The sequence below is a fragment of the Mytilus trossulus genome, chromosome 6 (assembly GCF_036588685.1).
Source record: "Mytilus trossulus isolate FHL-02 chromosome 6, PNRI_Mtr1.1.1.hap1, whole genome shotgun sequence".
Classification (NCBI taxonomy): Eukaryota; Metazoa; Mollusca; class Bivalvia; order Mytilida; family Mytilidae; genus Mytilus; species Mytilus trossulus.
The window spans coordinates 54296775-54303885 of NC_086378.1; positions in this window are offsets into that span (position 1 = coordinate 54296775).

Below are 7111 nucleotides of genomic sequence, written 5' to 3' on the forward strand. Positions count from 1 at the left end.
ATTCTCCTGATTCAAAGATTTGATATACTTTAACAAATAAAAAGGTCTCTCTTGATTTAAGCAACTACCCCGCATAACATGCATAAAACAGCGATCAGCAGAGGCGGGTTTGGGGGCCGGGGGTTTAGGCCCCTTCTACCTTTTTGGTAAAAAAAACTGTTGCTTATATTGGGAATCATTGAGGCGTGACTGGAGCGTGCCCACTCTTAGGTCAGTCAACAGGACCCCACTTATGCAAATATTTGGATCTGCCACTGATCCGGGATTTGAACCTCTCAGATTCTGCACAAACGATACTTTAAAGTACTTGCAATTTTCCATTAAAGTATCAGTAAAATACTTTTAGGTGTCAAAGAATATATCTGAATTTTGTCACGAAATCAAAATAAGAAATAAATAGTTATCAATACTATATTTTAAAAGTTTGAAACATTTATTTAGTGTACATCAATAGATTTGTCAATTTCCTCTGATATGATTCATCTTCATTTTCTGCATTTTAATCCCATACACCTGCCCGATCTGACATTTAATTTTTGACATTGACTGGTGATATTTGGCATTAGGTGTAAAGCCATGCGATATCAATTTGACATTAACCATTGACCAGGGTTTAAGTTAGGATTTTGAGGGCTTTAGTCACTTTTGCGCACTATAAAATTCACCCTTTTTTTTTTATCTCAAGATCAAAATAATTGAGCTTAATCTGTCTTAATTGAGTTTGATCTTGACTTTTGACACTCGAGGTAAAATAATTGAGTTTAATCTATCAAACCCTAAAACTATACCTAATTTACAGGCTATGTATTTTTACTACACTAAAAAGATAGTTTCTAGATGTCAAATTTCTTTATATATTATGAATAGTTTATTATCTCCAAAATGGTTCATATCCGTTTTTCGACATAAGAAAAACAATATGAACAAAACTTAATTCGAAACCTACGATGTAACATAAGCATAATAACTCTCGCTAAGCTGGATATTTTAAATAAAATAAAAACTATTTTAATGTTTAAGTAATGGCAAATTTTAATGAATGAAACGTACATTACATAAGTTGACAAAAGTTCAGATGACAAAATGTGTTTAAATCACTGAAATCTATTTAAATTTGGTTCAAAGTTTTATATACTAGTTATTTGGTTGGTTTTGACAAGGTAAATTTATTTGAAAACCACAAGACCACGTCCAGGGCTTTACTGGTAGAACCAAATGATGTTACTGTATTTGTTCTTGTTTGGGCACACCTATCAATTTCAGAAGATTTTGATTTTACCATGTCAAAAGGAATATAAAATTAGGAAATATGATTTGAAAGCCAATAAGACAATTATTACCAAAAGTTCAAATGTTGCTGTATTTATTTTTATTTTACAGCTCCACCAAAATTGTAAAGTACGTTATGGAAAAACTAGTAATGTACTTTGAAAGACCATTGATTTAACTTTTTGTCCTAAGATAAGATAAATATGTACATCTGGTCTTGTAGACGTCTAAACAGTTGATTTATTCATTTTGTGCAACACATTTGTGAATATTAACATTGATTATTGAATTGCGCATTATCTAAGATTGTTTGAAAAGTGCAATACATGCATTGGTTTTAGTTAAGTATAATTGAGTCAATATCAGTATCAACTTTACTTATTATTATGTCTATGCATCTCAATTAATACTAAATGCTATATATATGTATAGCCGATAGCCCAGGGATATTGGTGGACCCTATATTTCATTAAAATAAATATAATTGATTAAGCACAAAACACATAAAGCATGAGTAGCAATCAGGGTTTCCCCTGGGTCAATTATTTTTTTCGCCACCTCTTTCGCCAAAACAATATATTTTTCGCCACTTTATTATTTTTTTCGCCAAGTAACACAAATATATTTTCCTTTAAAATTTTCCTTTTTTTCCAGCCCCCCTAAATAAGAAGTGTTTTTACAACAAATCGAAGCATCTTATCACTTGGAATTGATCCCTCGTGTAAGGTGTAGTCATTACATTGAAGATAGTTACTCTCATGCCAACCTTTTGAATTGATTTCTTCATAACGACAGTTTTCTTTTCTAGACCATCGTAAATAAGTAAAACTATATGCTTGTAACGCGTGTGTAACTGAAACGACTTTGAAGTACCAACTCAAATCAATGATCTATATGAAAGTTAAATGATAAAGTTTTAAATCAGAGACTTTTCTTGCTTTAGAACATTTTTCGTCATAACAACAATTTTCTTTTCTGGACTATCATTAAAAGAAGGAGAGGAAGCGTAAAAATGTTGCTTCAAACACGTGCGTCGCAAAGTGGTTAATAAATCCCTTTTGTGACATGTGACAGAAGCCAGTTAACCATTTCATTTTGTCAAATCATACAATCAACACCTTTATTAATTAGTCCTTTGATGTCGATAGCTATGAATGCAATCAGCTGATTATTGATTTTCTGTCAAAATTTTAACGAGTTCAAGGTGAATTCCGAGTATTGTCTGATCGGTTAAGTCAGAGAAACCCGAAAGAAGTAAATAAACAAGATGGCTGAAAATAAATCGTTTTATATATTTCTTTCGCCAAATTCTTTCGCCAATGACGAATTTTAATCGCCACAATTATTATTTTTCGCCAGCGGAAACCCTGGTAGCAATACACAATACATTATCTTTCATTAAAAAAAATCAATAGAATAATTGGTAAACTGTGTTCATAAATTGTTTGTCCTGTCATCAACGATTCCGCCGGCTATGAAAAACCAACAAAAACAAGTTACATTGGTCAAACTCCATTTAAACTGCAGGCAAAAGACTGTATTTTGAATAAAGGGTAAAATGTGGAAAAATAAAATTAAAGATACCAATTTTCTTGCACCAGATGCGCATTTCGACAATACATGTCTCTTCAGTGATGCTCGTGGCCAAAATATTTGAATTCCAAAACTTATATAAAAGATGAAGAGCTATAATCCAAAAGGTCCAAAAGTATAGCCAAATCCGTGAAAGGAATCAGAGCTTTGCATGAGGGAGATACATTCCTTAATATATAATAATTTCTTATATTTTGTAACAGCAAATTTAAATAACACCAAAAAAAAATCCGTATTTTCATGCCAGTACCGAAGTACTGGCTACTGGGCTGGTGATACCCTCGGGGACTAATAGTCCACCAGCAGAGGCATCGACCCAGTGGTAGTAATAAAATTAAAGATACCAATTTTCTTGCACTAGATGCGCATTTCGACAATACATGTCTCTTCAGTGATGCTCGTGGCCAAAATATTTGAAATCCAAAACTTATATAAAAGATGAAGAGCTATAATCCAAAAGGTCCAAAAAGTATAGCCAAATCCGTGAAAGGAATCAGAGCTTTGCATGAGGGAGATACATTCCTTAATATATAATAATTTCTTATATTTTTTAACAGCAAATTTAAATAACACAAAAAAAATCCGTATTTTCATGCCAGTACCGAAGTACTGGCTACTGGGCTGGTGATACCCTCGGGCACACCTATCAATTTCAGAAGATTTTGATTTTACCATGTCAAAAGGAATATAAAATTAGGAAATATGATTTGAAAGCCAATAAGACAATTATTACCAAAAGTTCAAATGTTGCTGTATTTATTTTTATTTTACAGCTCCACCAAAATTGTAAAGTACGTTATGGAAAAACTAGTAATGTACTTTGAAAGACCATTGATTTAACTTTTTGTCCTAAGATAAGATAAATATGTACATCTGGTCTTGTAGACGTCTAAACAGTTGATTTATTCATTTTGTGCAACACATTTGTGAATATTAACATTGATTATTGAATTGCGCATTATCTAAGATTGTTTGAAAAGTGCAATACATGCATTGGTTTTAGTTAAGTATAATTGAGTCAATATCAGTATCAACTTTACTTATTATTATGTCTATGCATCTCAATTAATACTAAATGCTATATATATGTATAGCCGATAGCCCAGGGATATTGGTGGACCCTATATTTCATTAAAATAAATATAATTGATTAAGCACAAAACACATAAAGCATGAGTAGCAATCAGGGTTTCCCCTGGGTCAATTATTTTTTTCGCCACCTCTTTCGCCAAAACAATATATTTTTCGCCACTTTATTATTTTTTTCGCCAAGTAACACAAATATATTTTCCTTTAAAATTTTCCTTTTTTTCCAGCCCCCCTAAATAAGAAGTGTTTTTACAACAAATCGAAGCATCTTATCACTTGGAATTGATCCCTCGTGTAAGGTGTAGTCATTACATTGAAGATAGTTACTCTCATGCCAACCTTTTGAATTGATTTCTTCATAACGACAGTTTTCTTTTCTAGACCATCGTAAATAAGTAAAACTATATGCTTGTAACGCGTGTGTAACTGAAACGACTTTGAAGTACCAACTCAAATCAATGATCTATATGAAAGTTAAATGATAAAGTTTTAAATCAGAGACTTTTCTTGCTTTAGAACATTTTTCGTCATAACAACAATTTTCTTTTCTGGACTATCATTAAAAGAAGGAGAGGAAGCGTAAAAATGTTGCTTCAAACACGTGCGTCGCAAAGTGGTTAATAAATCCCTTTTGTGACATGTGACAGAAGCCAGTTAACCATTTCATTTTGTCAAATCATACAATCAACACCTTTATTAATTAGTCCTTTGATGCCGATAGCTATGAATGCAATCAGCTGATTATTGATTTTCTGTCAAAATTTTAACGAGTTCAAGGTGAATTCCGAGTATTGTCTGATCGGTTAAGTCAGAGAAACCCGAAAGAAGTAAATAAACAAGATGGCTGAAAATAAATCGTTTTATATATTTCTTTCGCCAAATTCTTTCGCCAATGACGAATTTTAATCGCCACAATTATTATTTTTTCGCAAATTGCGAAAATGGCGACCGCCAGCGGAAACCCTGGTAGCAATACACAATACATTATCTTTCATTAAAAAAAATCAATAGAATAATTGGTAAACTGTGTTCATAAATTGTTTGTCCTGTCATCAACGATTCCGCCGGCTATGAAAAACCAACAAAAACAAGTTACATTGGTCAAACTCCATTTAAACTGCAGGCAAAAGACTGTATTTTGAATAAAGGGTAAAATGTGGAAAAATAAAATTAAAGATACCAATTTTCTTGCACCAGATGCGCATTTCGACAATACATTTCTCTTCAGTGATGCTCGTGGCCAAAATATTTGAAATCCAAAACTTATATAAAAGATGAAGAGCTATAATCCAAAAGGTCCAAAAAGTATAGCCAAATCCGAAAACCTGTGTCCAAACCCAAATGATCGAAAGACATTCACGAGAGTTATAATTGTACTGTATAAAAAATAAGTTTACTAAGTAATAACTTAAGTTACTTTCACTATTGTCCAGTCTTAGAAGTGACGAACAAGGGTAAATATGCCCTTTGAATTACAATTTCCCGTGATATGTATACATAATACGTGTACATACGAAGTACGAAGTACCCATGTCAATAGTATTCACTAGTACCGACATACAGTAATTTACCACCATACTATCGAACCGTTAAAAATTATAAAAACAAGGGTAAACAAAATGAAAACAAAAGTATGCAATTATCTTACGACTGAGAACCAGGTATTCTCACAAGTTCTGTGAGAGTACACCTTATAGCAATTACAACTGGTACGTTTGAAACCTTTCTAATACATTCTACTCTTAACTTTTCTTTAATTCTATTAAAAACAGATTGGTCAAAATGGCACTCAGATTTACGTAATATGGTATGTGCAGATTCTAAGATCAACACATGTAGGAAGTTTCAATCAACAACTCATTCCACCGTTATTTGTAGTGTACAGCAACCAAATTTTCAGCCAGAAAAAAGTTCTACTTCATACAGAAACACCTGATTCCCTTGGCCGTGATGTTATATGCATAAATGGTTTAACTGTTTGCATCAATTTGAAGGGTTTAAAAGTTGCACTTAACCTTATTGTATAATACGTACTTGTAAAACTTGTAATAGTAAAACACATTGCAAAGTTGCTTCTCAAAATTACAAAGAAGGTTGTCAATCCAATGAGCAAAAGTTAAACAAACAGTAAATTGGTACCTAAAAATTACTAACCTCTGATTTTAGAGCCTCTTCATCTATAAGTTATGACCAGTTTGAATTCTGAGAGACCACACTAACAAAAACTTTGTTGTCTTACTGTGTAATAGTGTTAGATATGGTTTTGATATGCTAGTTTTTCACATTAATATTTCTACAAATGAATGTAAAAATGCTTTATCAGCCAGGAAAGATCCATGTAAAAAAGATGATGTGGTATGATTTCCAATGAGACAACTATCCACAAAAGACCAAAATGACACAAACATTAGCAATTATAGGTCACCGTACGGCCTTCAACAATGAGCAAAGCCCATAACGCAAATTCAGTAACTGCTTGAATTCAAGATACATTAGTAAAGGGCTTCATTCAGGGACCTTGTTTCTGTTTATAGGGTTATCCCAATCGGTATTGCATTTCATAAATATTCTTTGAAGAAAATACTTATATTGGATCTTTCCTCGCCTCACAACAGCTGTGATTATGTAGTGTGAATGATTTTATAGAAAAATATTTATGTGCACTTAGTTACATTAAAGTTGATTATGCAATCAATAAATCTATGCATCTGTATTTGACCGTATCGATACAATTGTATACTTTAATCTTATCCCCCAAGTTTTCCGTATAACCATTTTCATTTATATCTTAAAAGGATTATAACTCTTAATGTTTATAATGTGTATGTAGCTGTTAGTCCCCAGTTTTTTCAATGTAATATTTCTATTTTCATATAACATATAATAGTTTAGATAAATAGTTTTACTAGCACTAGTACGACTCTTCTGTTTGACATAGGGTTCAGGATTGAAGTGTTAGCTACAGATTGACATATTCAGATAAAAAGCACCATGAAGCAGGAAATGCCGGAAGTGCAACATCAGTTTGATGTTTGACACTTATGCAAATCTAATAAGAAAAAAACAGTGAAGAAAGGCAAAAGGTTGCAAAAATTTTATCCATTGGATGCGATCTATTTGAAACCATGTGAGGTGGTGTACCAGTAATTGTGATGGAGAT